This window comes from Oncorhynchus mykiss, chromosome 7 (assembly GCF_013265735.2).
Source record: "Oncorhynchus mykiss isolate Arlee chromosome 7, USDA_OmykA_1.1, whole genome shotgun sequence".
NCBI lineage: Eukaryota > Metazoa > Chordata > Actinopteri > Salmoniformes > Salmonidae > Oncorhynchus > Oncorhynchus mykiss.
Window position 1 is genome coordinate 18,969,123 of NC_048571.1, and position 16,719 is coordinate 18,985,841.

A 16,719-nucleotide genomic window follows, 5' to 3' on the forward strand; every position below is an offset into this window, starting at 1 on the left:
ATACCTATGTGAGTATATATATATATATATATATATATATAGTGTTTTTGACATTGTCTTTTTGGCTTTGTGCCACTGTGCCCCACTGTTTTATCTTGCCTTTAGGATAAGGCATAGCCATACAGACTCAATCTTAGGGAAGTGTATTAAAAAAGATATGCATTAAGTTAAACTTAAATAACCCGACTGTGGCCTCCAAACTCTTCCAGTCCAATGAATTGGCCGGTTGTGGTGCTTCCTTCTCAGTGGTGTGGATAAGAGACGTGGGTTTGTCTCTAAATGCTGTTGTCAGTGCCTGCACCCTCCACTACCCTCCACTCCAAACACACACACACACACACACACACACACCTTGAGGGTCTGGCACAGGAGATGTGTACGTCCAGCTTAGCGCGGAGTGTGTTTGTTGCTGGAGGTCGTTGTGACAGCGTCCTTCCTCCCTCTCAGCACCGCGAGGCCCGAATGTGGATGAAGGTAAACTGACAGCCAAAACGATGCCGAGGAGACAAACAGCTGCTAATGAACTTTAGTGGTTGTGGTGCATAAGACTGTGCATTTACTCAACGTGTTTGCCTGTCCGAGTCTGAGTTATACTTGGCTTGGCAAAATACTGAGCATGTCTTTTGTCTTCGGTCTCTCGATGTGCAAAACTGATAGAGACATACCCCAAGCGACTTACAGCTGTAATCACAGCAAAAGGTGGCGCTACAAAGTATTAACTCAAGGGGACTGAATAATTTTGCACACCCAATTTTTCAGTTTTTGATTTGTTAAAAAAGTTAGAAATATCCAATAAATGTCGTTCCACTTCATGATTGTGTCCCACTTGTTGTTGATTTTTCACAAAAAAATACAGTTTTATATCTTTATGTTTGAAGCCTGAAATGTGGCAAAAGGTCGCAAAGTTCAAGGGGGCCGAATACTTTCGCAAGGCACTGTACATGCCAGGCGGTGTCTGGGAAAGGCACAAAACATTTCCAAAGACTCCAGACACCCAAGACATGGACTGTTCTCAATACTCCCGTATGGCAGACGGTGCAGTATTTATGTCATGGCCATATAACTGTTAAATGGCTAACAACTACTGCTGATGCTAAAATGATTCTTGACTAGATGTATTACTACCACTGCGCTTCTGTTAATTGATTATTGATTGCCATTACCATTAGTTCCTATCTATTTGATCCTGCTACTGGTCACCAGTACTCCTATTTACATGTATATATTACCTCTACTATATTTTCTGACGGTACGATGGTGGTCGGTCTGATCAACAACGACGATGAGAAAGCCATAAGAATATTGCCATAAGTATTTAGATATTCCTGCTACCAGTCACTTTCCAGCCCTGTTATATGTACAGTATATCCACCTATCATGACACTGTCACTCTCCCACACACACACTCGCTCACAGTAACACCCACACACTCACAGTAACACCCACACACTCACAGTAAGACCCACACACACATACACACACACTCACCACCACAACACACCCACCTACCACTTATGCTGCTGCCATACTCTTTACTATTATCATTATTATTATTATTATTTATCCTGCTACCAGTCACTTTCTCCAAATCCCCGCCTGTACGTACAAAACTCCAGTATCCCTGCACACTGTATATTTGACATTTTAGTCATTTAGCAGAAGATCTTATCTGGAGCGACTTGCAATTAGTGCATTTAACTTAAGATAGCTAGGTGAGACAGTATATTTTGGTATTGGCACTGACCCTGTATGTAGCTATCTTATTGCTTGTGTTTTCTTAATTATATATATTTATTTGAATCAAGACTGATTTTATTTAAATATACACCAAACTCCTGAGAGGTTATTCTATCCCTCCTCAGTGGTGATGTCAACATGTCTATTAGAATGTTCTGTCATTGTACTGAACAGACACAAGGTCAGTGCTCTGTTTGAATGTATGAAATGCAGATAGAATGATCTACACCATTGCAGCTGAATTGTTACTGAATTATTACTCTTGACAACTTAAAGTAGAAGGTCTCTACCATTATAACAACCTACTCTCTCCTTAGAGGGCATGTGGAATAGTTTCACATTTTATTAGTCGTATGTATGGGATACACATGTTATAAATCATCCAATGAAATGCTTACTTGCACATTCGTTCTCGAATAATAAATAAATATATGAATAAGAACAAAAAGTAAATGGCTCAGTAGAATAGAATAAACATTTTAGCATAACTATAATACAGGAAGGCACAATTTCTATTCCAATATTAATAAGTGTTTTGGGAAAGGGGGGATGGGTGGCAATGTATAAACAGCAGTATAATAAGAGTCTGGTAGCAGTAGTTGTGATGTGAGTAAAGTAGGTTTACAGCATGTTTCCCCTCAAAACAATCTATTTTGGCAAGGCTGTATTTCACTATTTGTGCAGGTTGTATAATTCCTAGCCTAGGTAAATAAAGGTGATGTTTTAACAGCAATGATGCTTAACAGAAATTGAACTGCAATGAAACACACATTCTAAACATGTTTTATTCCTAACAATCAGGAAATTCACCTGCAGGATGTGCACTGGAACAATGGGTAAAACCTAACATTGACAAGATAGTTTATATATAGTATACACAGAGGAACTGCCTTTTACCAAATAAGAAACTAGCGGCGTTAACCACCCAGCTGGAACAATTATCATACAAGCAGAACAAGCAACATCCGAGTGATTGCTGTTTTCCCGGCCCAGTGTGATAAATATATCATTTGCATTCCAATAAATACAAATGTGAGGCCCCAAAGTTTGCTCATGCCACTCTCAATTCACTGATGTAAATTATTCCCATATCTGAATTTCCGAATATCAAATTAGTCTTATTTTCGTTGCCGTACATTCTATTTGCTTTATTTGAATAATCTTGCAGGCGCGTCTGCTGCTCCGACCAGCTGTACCTTAATAATCTGTGTTAACGGCAAATTTGTGATAGTATTTCAAGTGTAGTATTTCCCATACTTCACCAATAATTGGCTTACTCACGAAGATTGAACTTGCTTCCTTCCGTCGTCATCCTTTAACATGTGCAAAGTTCCATTTGAAGTTGAAGACATCCTATTAAAAGTTTCCGCAACTTTTGTTTATGTGAGTGTCTAAAATATGTATATTGTTAAGAGAGAAAAAAAAAACAGTAAAGATTACTGCCGTTAGATCAGTAGGATGCAGCCTTGGCAGGTAGATCAGTATCTCCAATGAATGGACCATTTGTTGCCAGTATAAACTATCTCCCCCAGCCGACCTGTCCCACTTTTTAACAACCAGCTCACCTAAACCCTGCAACTCTGCGGCACATAAACCCCAACAGGATAAAAGATTAATGTGATGTGACACTTTGTGCCTGTCACACATTTGGGCACACCATATTTTCCTGATTGCTCTGCGAGATATCTACAGGCCTACAGCCTTTTCCCTCACAGCTCTGGCAGTCAGTCCTGCTGTTACAAAGAGCTACAGGAAAGCAGTAGCCGATCACATCATGCAAATCGCAGTCGTTTGTTAGGACGTGCGCTGCATCAGAAAGGGGGGGGGGGAAAGAGGGAGAAACAGAGCGAGAACAGACGGGTATGTTTTTCAAAGCCTCTGTGCTCTTGACCCCTACGCTTTGTTCTTCATGCCTTTGTAGCTATGGCGACATGCCGTTGGACACCTCAAAGGTCAACAAGATAAACATATGGCCATTTGCATAAAATCAACAGAGAATACGTGTTTCGGTTGTTTTTCCTTGTCATTTCAAATCCCATCTCTGTTGGTCACCCGCCAACAGGTGGCTAGCTAGCAAGGTGACACAGCGTTTCATTTAACAGGACCAACCATATGCCTAGACGTATGGAAAGGATGTTTTCTTGTCTTGGTGATACATGGCGATGCCAAAGTTGCTACGTTGAGTACTTGTTTACTTGTCTTTACAAGTGTATGGTGTCCTCATGGGTAAAAACATTTCCTAAGTGGATAATCACAAAAAACATGCTCAAGACCCTCAAGAATGGTTGCAATTATAAGCTACACTATTTTATGGTCAAACTATTGTATGAAAGTAAAGAACAGTGTAAAGTGTCCTCTGTAATATATGGATTTATCAATGAAAGATCCTGTGCGATGATAATCGATTGATAGTTCAACCAGCGTTGGTGTAAATGACGTCAGGAAGACGAAAGTGGTCAAACAACTGGAGAAGACATGTATAAGTCAATGTGCAGTGCATTTCCTCGTAGAAGACAGTGAAGCAGTCGGTCAGTGGCGAGTTTGTGGATATTGATGAAAACGGGGGACATGTCCTGACATGCCCTGTCAATCTCATGTCTACAGAGCTAAAGAAAAAAGAGGAGTGATCCATAAAAGCAATTTTAACATTGACATTCTCCCCAAAAAATAAGATGACTCAAAATCCTTTGACAGGGAATATGAACTTGAGTCTTAAAATCAATATATTGAAAAAGACTGTGACAATCAAAGATGTCAGAAACCTGCCCTATTTAAAAGGTAACACTTTACTTGACACACAGTGTCATAACACGTTATGACACGGTCATGACCATATCAATACATGTCATAACAGCAGACATAACTTACCATAACCTGTCATAATATGGTCATAACACTGTCATGACACATATATTTACACCTGTTGTGACATATAGAGTGTTATTTTATGGCTGGTTATGACACCTACATGAGAGTGTAATGAATTCTTTATAGTCATGTTTTTTTCATCACATGCATGAAGCATTACGACCATCCTGTGTCACTTTTCATGGACTAAGAAAATTAACATTATGACACTGTCAAGAAGCATTATGACCATCCTGTATCACTTTACTTGGACTAAGTAAATACACTTTATGACACTGTCAAGATGCATTATAACCATCATAATCATATAAGCCAGATAGGCCTATTGTGTACACTGCCGTTCAAAAGTTTTAGAACACCTCCTCATTCAAGGGTTTTTCTTTATTTTTTACTATTTTCTACATTGTAGAATAATAGTGAAGACATCAAAACTATAAACTAACATATGGAATCATGTTGTAACAAAAAAAGTGTTAAAGAAATCAAAATATATTGTATATTTGAGATTCTTTAAATAGCCAACCTTTGCCTTGATGTCAGCTTTGCACACTTTTGGCACTCTCAACCAGCTTCACCTGGAATGATTTTACAACAGTCTTGAAGGAGTTCCCACATGTGCTGAGCACTTGTTGGCTGCTTTTCCTTCACTCTGAAGTCCGACTCATCCCAAACCATCTCAAATTGGTTGAGGTCGGATGATTGTGGAGGCCAGGTCATCTGATGCAGCACTCCATCACTCTCCGTCTGGGTAAAATAGCCCTTACACAGCCTGGAGGTGTGTTGGGTCATTGTCCTGTTGAAGAACAAATGATGGTCCCACTAAGCCCAAACCAGATGTGATGGCTTATCACTGCAGAATGCTGTGGTAGCCATGCTACCAAGTGTGAATTCTGAATAAATCACAGTCAGTGTTACCATTAAAGCACCACCACACCATAACACCATAACACCTCCTCCTCCATGCTTTACGGTGGAAAATACACACATGCGGAGATCATCCGTTCACCCACACCGCGTCTCACAAAGACACGACAGTTTGGATTCCAGACCAAGGGACATATTTCCACAGGTCTAATGTCCATTTCTTGGCACAAGCAAGTCACTTCTTCTTATTGGTGTCCTTTAGTAGTGGTTTCTTTGCAGCAATTTGACCATGAAGGCTTGATTCACACAGTCTCCTCTGAACAGTTAATGTTGAGATGTGTCTGTTACCTGAACTCTGTGAAGCATTTATTTGGGCTGCAATTTCTAAGGCTGGTAAGTCAAATGATCTTTTCCTCTGCTCCAGAGGTAACTCTGGGTCTTACAATCTTGTGGCGATCCTCATGAGATCCAGTTTCATCATAGCACTTGATGGTTTTTGCGACTGCACTTGAAGAAACTTCAAATTTCTTGAAAATGTTCGTATTGACTGACCTTCATGTCTTAAAGTAATGTGGACTGATTCTCTTTGCTTATTTGAGCTATTCTTGCCATAATATGGACTTGGTATTTTACCAAATAGAGCTATCTTCTGCATACCCCCCTACCTTGGCTCAGAAGGAAAGAAATTCCACAAATGCACTTTTAAGAAGGCACACCTGTAAATTGAAATGCATTCCAGGTGACTGCCTAACAAATCTGGTTGAGAGAATGCAAAAGTGTGCAAAGCTGTCATCAACACAAAGGGTGGCTATTTGAAGAATCTCAAACATAAAATATATTTTGATTTCTTTAACACTTTTTTGGTTACTACATGATTCCATGTGTTATTTCATAGTTTTGATGTTTTCACTATTATTCTACAATGTAGAAAATATATATATTTTTTTTAAATTAGTATATGTGTCCAAACTTCTGACCGGTAGTGTACATGACCTTATACTAGTCATCAGTCAAAAAGAGGGTGTCTTGTCCTGCTTCTGAAATCTGCTTCTGCATTTATCCTAGTCATCAGCTACAGAGAATTGGGAAAGATGCATGTCTGACATTAATGTGTGTGCCTTTACAATGATAATTTAATATGGTACATTGAAAAAATATATACACTGCTCAAAGCAATAAAGGGAACACTAAAATAACACATCCTAGATCTGAATGAATGAAATATTCTTATTAAATACTTTTTTCTTTACACAGTTGAATGTGCTGACAACAAAATCACACAAAAATTATCAATGGAAATCAAATTTATCAACCCATTGCGGTCTGGATTTGGAGTCACACTCAAAATTAAAGTGAAAAACCACACTACAGGCTGATCCAACTTTGATGTAATGTCCTTAAAACAAGTAAAAATGAGGCTCAGTAGTGTGTGTGGCCTCCACGTTCCTGTATGACCTCCCTACAATGCCTGGGTATGCTCCTGATGAGGTGGCGGATGGTCTCCTGAGTGATCTCCTCCCAGACCTGGACTAAAGCATCCGCCAACTCCTGGACAGTCTGTGGTGCAACGTGGCGTTGGTGGATGGAGCGAGACATGATGTCCCAGATGTGCTCAATTGGATACAGGTCTGGGGAATGGGCGGGCCAGTCCATAGCATCAATGCCTTCCTCTTGCAGGAACTGCTGACACACTCCAGCCACATGAGGTCTAGCATTGTCTTGCATTAGGAGGAACCCAGGGCCAACCGCACCTGCATATGGTCTCACAGGGGGTCTGAAGATCTCATCTCGGTACCTAATGGCAGTCAGGCTACCTCTGGCAAGCACATGGAGGGATGTGCGGCCCCCCAAAGAAATGCCCCCCGGCACCATGACTGACCCACCGCCAAACCGGTCATGCTGGAGGATCTTGCAGGCAGCAGAACGTTCTCCACGGCGTCTCCAGACTCTGTCTTGTCTGTCACATGTGCTCAGTGTGAACCTGCTTTCATCTGTGAAGAGCACAGGGCGCCAGTGGCAAATTTGCCAATCATGGTGTTCTCTGGCAAATGCCAAACGTCCTGCACGGGGTTGGGCTGTAAGCACAACCCCCACCTGTGGATGTCGGGCCCTCATACCACCCTCATGGAGTCTGTTTCTGACCGTTTGAGCAGACACATGCACATTTGTGGCCTGCTGGAGGTCATTTTGCAGGGCTCTGGCAGTGCCCCTCCTGCTCCTCCTTGCACAAAGGCGGAGGTAGCGGTCCTGCTGCTGGGTTGTTGCCCTCCTACGGCCTCCTCCACGTCTCCTGATGTACTGGCCTGTCTCCTGGTAGCGCCTCCATGCTCTGGACACTACGCTGACAGACACAGCTCGCATTGATGTGCCATCCTGAATGAGCTGCACTACCTGAGCCACTTGTGTGGGTTGTAGACTCCATCTCATGCTATCACTAGAGTGAATGCACCGGCAGCATTCAAAAGTGACCAAAACATCAGCCAGGAAGCATAGGAACTGAGAAGTGGTCTGTGGTCACCACCTGCAAAACCACTCCTTTATTGGGGGTGTCTTGCTAATTGTCTATAATTTCTACCTGTTGTCTATTCCATTTGCACAACAGCATGTGAAATGTATTGTCAATCAGTGTTGCTTCCTAAGTGGACAGTTTGATTTCACAGAAGTGTGATTGACTTGGAGTTACATTGTGTTGTTTAAGTGTTCCCATTATTTCTTTGAGCAGTGTATTATACAACATAAAAATACTGTTGACAAGTAGGCTATTTTGTAATGGATTGTTTTTCCTTATGTGGTAGGTTTGGTGAGTGTTTACACTCTCATGAAGGTGTCATAACCAGTCATGAAATGACTACCGTTGTAGGTTTGCGGGTTTTTACACTCTCATGTAGGTGTCATAAGCAGTCATAAAATGACTACCGTGATAGGTTTTGTAGGTTTTTACACTCTTATGTAGGAATCGTAACCAGCCATATAATAACACAATATACGTCACAACAAGTCTAAATATATGTGTCAAGACAGTGTTATGACCTTTTTAGAATCTGTTATGACATGTTAGGTCAGTTGTTATGACGTGAATATGGCCGTGTCATAATGTGTTATGACGCTGGGTGTCAAGCAAAGTGTTACCAACACTTGTTAACAATAGCTGTGATATTTGATATTTTGCAATGATTTACATTTGGCAGACCTATCGACTTCCTATCGAGTCTAATTGACTTGGTGTTGGTCTGGCTGTGGTACTGTAGAGCACTCAGACCCATGGTTTTCAGTTAGGGCTCTGAGATCTGCTAGGGCATTTCTTCTGCATTGCAGCACTTTCTCAGATGAATGATGGTTCCTTGAAAAGCCGCCACTAAATAGCATGACTGATTCTCTCTAACGTAACTGCCCTCCACCATTACAACCCTCTTTAGAGGAGGGATCAATACCTAATTGTTGCTCAGTGAGAGAGGGAAAAATCTGACTTTCAGTAAGGGAAGAATGCTGGCCCATATGTTTTTGAGAGAATGGCCAAGTATTTCAAGTTGTTAAATGTTGCTTGAAAAGGTAGAACAAAGCTACTTTAACATGTTTTAATGAGGCTATTTGTATTGGTTTTTATTGCAATGGCTCTTTTAAAATGCTTGTAGAATTGCTGAGGCACACTGATGATCCCTACATACCAGCCAATCGGGGCTTGCTATCGAGTCATTTAGATTTAACTGATAATATGCATCCAGAGACTGAGCCAGAAGTCAAAGCATTACCTCAAGCTTCGCTTTAGAAACCAGGGTTCTGCTGTGTTGACCGAAGGAATTTCTGCTCAGGTGTACACAGCGTTGTGACATGAATCCAACACAGTGATTTTACTTGCCAGCTAGGCTTCATTGGAGTCTCACAAGAGGGACAAACACTAGTCTAAATATTAATTTGTTCTTATCATTTCAGCACCACATGCATTTCTTTTGGCAGGATGTTTGCCCTGCACAAGCACAGCCTAAGTGGGAAGGGAGAATCAGAGGAACCCTACCAGATGTTGGTGTTGCTCACCCACCAAGCATGAAATGTTGTCTGCAGGGAGATGATTTATCATTTTACTCTTACATGGGGGAAAAGGGAGAAGAGAAAATGCTATTTTTCACCCTGGCAGCAGATCGCTGAATGAGCAAATATAGAATATTATTAATTCTCTGACTGCTCTAAGAAATAATAATAGTTATTATGCTGACATATCCTGGCATCCATGTGGTTGTTTTGTTTTGATGTTATTAATACTAATATTGGCGTTTCTGTGGATATGTACTAATGCACTAATACAAGTTGCTGAGGATACAAGCTAGTTTTCCAGTGTTTGTGTCATAAATTGGAAACAAATCAATTGAATGTCTTCACTTTCACAGAGACTGACTGGAGGCTTATTACATAGAGCTCTATGGTGGATCAGGGACCCTATTTGAGGACAGAGACTGACTGGAGGCTTATTACATAGAGCTCTATGGTGGATCAGGGACCCTATTTGAGCACAGAGACTGACTGAAGGCTTATTACATAGAGCTCTGTGGTGGATCAGGGACCCTATTTGAGCACAGAGACTGACTGGAGGCTTATTACATAGAGCTCTATGGTGGATCAGGGACCCTATTTGATCACAGAGACTGACTGGAGGCTTATTACATAGAGCTCTATGGTGGATCAGGGACCCTATTTGAGCACAGAGACTGGCGATTTTAATTAAAAAAATATATATATTTTACCTTTATTTAACCAGGCAAGTCAGTTAAGAACAAATTCTTATTTTCAATGACTGCCTAGGAACAGTGGGTTAACTGCCTGTTCAGGGGAAGAACAGCAGATTTGTACCTTGTCAGCTTGGGGGTTTGAACTCGCAACCTTCCGGTTACCTCATGCATTTACAGTGGCTTGTAAAAGGTTTCACCCCCTTGGCATTTTTCCTATTTTGTTACCTTACAAACTGGAATTAAAAAATATTTTAGGGGGGGGGGGGGGGGTTGTATCATATGATTTACACAACATGCCTACCACTTTGAAGACGCAAAATATTTTTTTATAGTGAAACAAACAAGAAATAAAAAAATAAAAAACAGAAAACTTGAGTGTGTGAAATTGGCAATCTTAAAGTCATACCAGAGATGCTCAATTGGATTAAGGTCTGGGCTTTGACAAGGCCATTCCAGGATATTTAAATGTTACCACTTAAACCACTCGAGTGTTGTTTTAAAAGTATGCTTAGGGTCATTGTCCTGCTGGAAGGTGAACCTCCATCCCAGTCTCAAATCTCTGGAAGACTGAAACATGTTTCCCTCAAGAATTTCCCTGTTTGTAGCTCCATCCATTCCTTAAATTCTGACCAGTTTCCCAGTCCCTGCTGATGAAAAACATCGGCAGGGACTGGATGTTCGCGTTTTCCTTGGCCAAAAAGCATCATTTTTGTCTCATCTTACCTTCTTCTTCTTCCATATGCTTGGGGAGTGTCCCACATGCCTTATGGTGAACACCAAATGTTTTTTCTGGCCACTCTTTCATAAAGCCCAGCTCTTTGAAGTGTATGGCTTAAAGTGGTCCTATGGACAGATACTCCAATCTCCTCTGTGGAGCTATGCAGCTCCTTCAGGGTTATCTTTGGTCTCTTTGCTGCCTCTGATTAATGACCTCCTTGCCTGGTCCATGCGTTTTGGTGGGTGGCCCTCTCTTGGCAAGTTTGTTGTGGTGCCATATTCTTTCCATTTTTTATTAATGTATTTATTTAATGGTGTTAAAAGTTTCTGATATTTTTTGATAACCCAACCCTGATCTGTACTTCTCCACAACTTTGTCCCTGACCTGTTTGGAGAGCTCCTTGTTCTTCATGGTGCCTCTTGCTTGGTGGTGCCAGTTGCTTATGTGTGTTGCAGACTCTGGGGCCTTTCAGAACAGGTGTATATTTACTGAGATCATGTGACAGATCATGTGACACTTAGATTACAGGTGGACTTAATTTAATTAATTATATGACTTCTGAAGGTAATTGGTTGCACCGGATCTTATTTAGGGGCTTCATAGCAAAGGGGGTGAATACAAAAGCCTGCACCACTTTTCCATTTAAATTTATTTTGAATTTTTGGAAACAAGTATTTTTTTCCATTTCCCTTCACCATTTTGGAAGATTTTGTGTATGCCCATTACATGAAATCCAAATTAAAAATCTAATCAATTACAGGTTGTAATGCAACAAATAGGAAAAACACCAATGGGGATGAATACTTTTGCAAGGCACTGTATCAACACTGTGCTGTACTTCTGGTCCAACCTCTCAGTTTCCTATTCCCCAAACTACTGCTATTTATACCATGGCCTAATTTGACAAGCGGCCACCCACTAGCAATATCCATAACCCAAAATGCTATGGAAATAAACGACCTAAACAAAACCAAACTCTGAAAATAACATTCTCTGTGATAGAAGTGTGTATATTTATGTGCAGTACATTGTGTGTGTGGTTTTGCTTCTGTACATTATGTGTGTGTGTGTAAAATAAAATTGTATTACTGTGTTTTCAGAACATCAAAGGATTAAGCTAATTGAAAATTTATATAAAACCAATCAATATTTAATATATTTTGGTTTCAATGTGGTGTTCTGCCTGGGGATATGAGCATTTACGATGATATAGTGATATTTCTGTCTTGCTTATCCGTCCTTCCTGTTGACAGGCAGTAGTTCAAGCTTTCCATATACTGTAGGCCACTCAACCAGCATAGGGGTCAAGTATGCATTCAGTAGTATATCAGTGCCAATATTGTATACATCCCCAAGGATTACAACTGTTATCCTTGACTTCTCCACAGGGCCTCAACAACCTATAACATTGACACCTACTGTACTGGATAAAATACTGTTTTGTATTGTCCAGTCATAGCTATCCATCATTCTTGAGAGGTGTCTCCTGTGCACAGTGCTATTTCCACCTGAGAACGGACCTGTGTGACATTTCAGCCTCCTTACAACTTTTCTTATCTTCTCAGAGACCAGGAGATTGATTGGAGATGACGCAAACATTTCATGATATTCAACCTCTAAATCTTGTATGATTTGTTTGCCCTCTGGCATTTCCCATTCATCCGTCCCTCCTTTTTAAAATCTGTGTCAGCCTGGGTTTCTCCTTCTATTTCTATTAAATGAGGCAACCAGAGGAATTGCCAAATCATTAAATTGGGTGAGGGACCCTGGTAGTTCCTCTGAGAGAGTCATTTGACATGTTGAGCAGATGTTCTGTTGTCTGGGGCCCTTTTCAATGACAATGGAAACAGCAGTGGCACCACAGAGAACAAAATCAATTTACCATGAAGTTATTGAGTAGGTGCATTTTATGTTTCAATTGTGCTGCATAAGATAAGGATTGATAGCATGTCAATTGCGACCCAATATATTTACATATGTCTCTACTATATCTCTCTAATGGTTTCTACTAGCCACAGTCTAGTCAACATTTGGAATGTTAGTTATCGGCTTCAATTAATGCAAGCAATCACGGCAAGTAATACTGAGCAAAAAAATATGCCAACAGCCAATGATAAATGCTGTAGCTAGATTTGTTAAGATACACATCTTCCTGGAGGCAGTGCAGATCAAATAATCAGAAACCATTAGTGCCCTGATTAAATGGCAAGTAAATCAATAATACTTTTGTCTGGGGCTATATTCATTTAAAATTAGTGTCAATACTGTTATTAATGGTTGAAATGGATATCTACAGTATGTCCATTATAGTGACACATTTTAATTTCTAGATATAATTTTGTAACTCTCCCGAATATGGGCAAAGAGTTTTAATTTAATTTAAAGTTTGCGTTTCTTTCGAAACATGAGACTTGCTTTGAATTGAATAACCATGAATTACATTCATCACATCAATGACAGCAATGATGCTAGTGATATACAGTGCCTTGTGAAAGTATTCGGCCCCCTTGAACTTTGCGACCTTTTGCCACATTTCAGGCTTCAAACATAAAGATATAAAACTGTATTTTTTTGTGAAGAATCAACAACAAGTGGGACACAATCATGAAGTGGAACGACATTTATTGGATATTTCAAACTTTTTTAACAAATCAAACACTGAAAAATTGGGCGTGCAAAATTATTCAGCCCCCTTAAGTTAATACTTTGTAGCGCCACCTTTTGCTGCGATTACAGCTGTAAGTCGCTTGGGGTATGTCTCTATCAGTTTTGCACATCGAGAGACTGACATTTTTTCCCATTCCTCCTTGCAAAACAGCTCGAGCTCAGTGAGGTTGGATGGAGAGCATTTGTGAACAGCAGTTTTCAGTTCTTTCCACAGATTCTCGATTGGATTCAGGTCTTGACTTTGAAAACATAACATTTTGCATTGTTGCCAAAAAGTTCAATTTTGGTTTCATCTGACCAGAGCACCTTCTTCCACATGTTTGGTGTGTCTCCCAGGTGGCTTGTGGCAAACTTTAAACGACACTTTTCATGGATATCTTTAAGAAATGGCTTTCTTCTTGCCACTCTTCCATAAAGGCCAGATTTGTGCAATATACGACTGATTGTTGTCCTATGGACAGAGTCTCCCACCTCAGCTGTAGATCTCTGCAGTTCATCCAGAGTGATCATGGGCCTCTTGGCTGCATCTCTGATCAGTCTTCTCCTTGTATGAGCTGAAAGTTTAGAGGGACGGCCAGGTCTTGGTAGATTTGCAGTGGTCTGATACTCCTTCCATTTCAATATTATCGCTTGCACAGTGCTCCTTGGGATGTTTAAAGCTTGGGAAATCTTTTTGTATCCAAATCCGGCTTTAAACTTCTTCACAACAGTATCTCGGACCTGCCTGGTGTGTTCCTTGTTCTTCATGATGCTCTCTGCGCTTTTAACGGACCTCTGAGACTATCACAGTGCAGGTGCATTTATACGGAGACTTGATTACACATGGGTGGATTGTATTTATCATCATTAGTCATTTAGGTCAATATTGGATCATTCAGAGATCCTCACTGAACTTCTGGAGAGAGTTTACTGCACTGAAAGTAAAGGGGCTGAATAATTTTGCACACCCAATTTTTCAGTTTTTGATTTGTTAAAAAAGTTTGAAATATCCAATAAATGTCGTTCCACTTCATGATTGTGTCCCACTTGTTGTTGATTCTTCACAAAAAAATACAGTTTTATATCTTTATGTTTGAAGCCTGAAATGTGGCAAAAGGTCGCAAAGTTCAAGGGGGCCCAACACTTTCACAAGGCACTGTAACTGTGGTAAAGTCAACTTGATGTCCAAAGTCTCAAGGACAATGTATTACTGAACAGACAGTAGACTGGTGTATGTCCTCGCCAACTGAGTCATGCATACTTGGAGATGACTCATTGACATTCAAGGCAACTGAACACCTATTTGTGATTCTGTCACCCCCCTCTAACAGGCGCCAGTACATTTGCAGGGACATGACACCCGTGTGCTCCATGAACGCAGCTCTCTCTCGCCTTAGATCTTTCTCTACCCAATAAACCGATTCAGTTGTTTTTGAATGGCTTTTCCAGAGGAACTATCCAAGAATGATCATGTGTGCTTGGGACAACATAGCCACACACTTACGGACATGATTGACTCCTGATTCGAAGTCATCAGCCATATGATTTGACCTCTAACCTTTCAACATAGATTAGTATTATATATCTCTGTAATTGCATGCCCCAGGTTTAGATTAAAAACTTGATATGTCATTCATTTAGATGGGCTGTTACAATTAAATCACCAATGATCCAAATGTTCATATTTGCGTCACACAATAGGTCCAATGAGTTATATGCTGTTGATTAAACATGCACATCTTGGTTTCTTGGCTAATTTCACAAATTACATAAGGAGTGCGACAAGCAAAAGAACAGATGGGTCATGCTGTAGAGGAGGGAGTCGGTGTGATTAATTCCCCCAATGATCCATACACCAAAACATGGACCGGGAGGTGCGTTAGCTGGCTAACAGTAGCTGTTTACGACACCTCATTGGTGCTACATCCAAATTGCAATCCATGTAGGAGTCACGTGAAGTATAGTTTGCACCGCATATAATGGATCAAATAGAATTACCAGTATATTGCAGAATATTGAATTAGTAGAGCTGTCACATTGGCAAGATAACGGTTTGAGGCATTTTTCTAGTATAAATTGCACCATAGCTGTTTCTAGATTCAGCAAAAAAAGATTCAGTAACTTACGCTGAAGTTTGAGGAAAGAGCTGATACAGTATCATCAAATTGTTATACACAAGCCAGAAGCTGGACTTAAGTCCTGTAAAGTTTTAGCAGAAGGGGAATAGGTAAAGGTTGGATACATCATTCCCCAATAGAGTCACCTATATGGCGTGCATCCTGGGACAAAGTCAGCGGGTGGCAGACATCTGCAGACAAGTAGGAAGAGACAGGGGACCCAGCCTGGGCAAGGGGGCAGATGGTTCGCCTAGGAAGCGGGATCAAATTAAGAAAGGGAGACTGGTGGATGGAAGAAACTGTCCTAAAACATGGCCGATCTCATGTTTATGCATTTTACCCTGCGTAGGGACACGAACATCAGATAGCTGACACTGAAAGGCATACACAAGACATAAAGTTAAGAGAGCTGGTGTTCGTCATTTCAGAGATCAAAAGTGAATTATATGCAAAACAGCTTGACTTTTAAAGAAAGAAAACCATACAAAAATGTAAATGCCTGTAAAAACCTCAGCCCTCTTTGATGGTATGTGTCACTACTTCCGCCGAAGTTGGTCCCTCTCCTTGTTCGGGCGGCGTTCGGCAGTCGATGTCACCGGCCTTCTAGCCACCGCTGATCCACTTTTCATTTTCCATTTGTTTTGTCTATGTCTTACACATTTCAATCACCCAATTACCTGTTTAGTATTTAACCCTCTGTTCCCCATTTCTGGTTGTGAGCGATTGTTTGTTGTATTTGTGGTCCTTATTTTGGGCTTGTATTTATCTTGTATTTTGATGACTTTGAGTAAAGTTACCTTTATTTACTCATCTCTGCTGTCCTGCGCCTGACTCCTCTGCACCAGCTACACATAGACCCTAATAGTACGTACCATCACAAAATGGCTGCCATACAATGTGTGACATCATCAACCAACATCACATGCACAACTCTCTTTCCCCCAACATAACACTGGATTAAAGTCCACTTTCATTTCATGGATCCAACCAAGTTGAGCCACACCCCCCCCAAAAAATCTGCAGTGTTTAACACAGCTGAGGAACACAG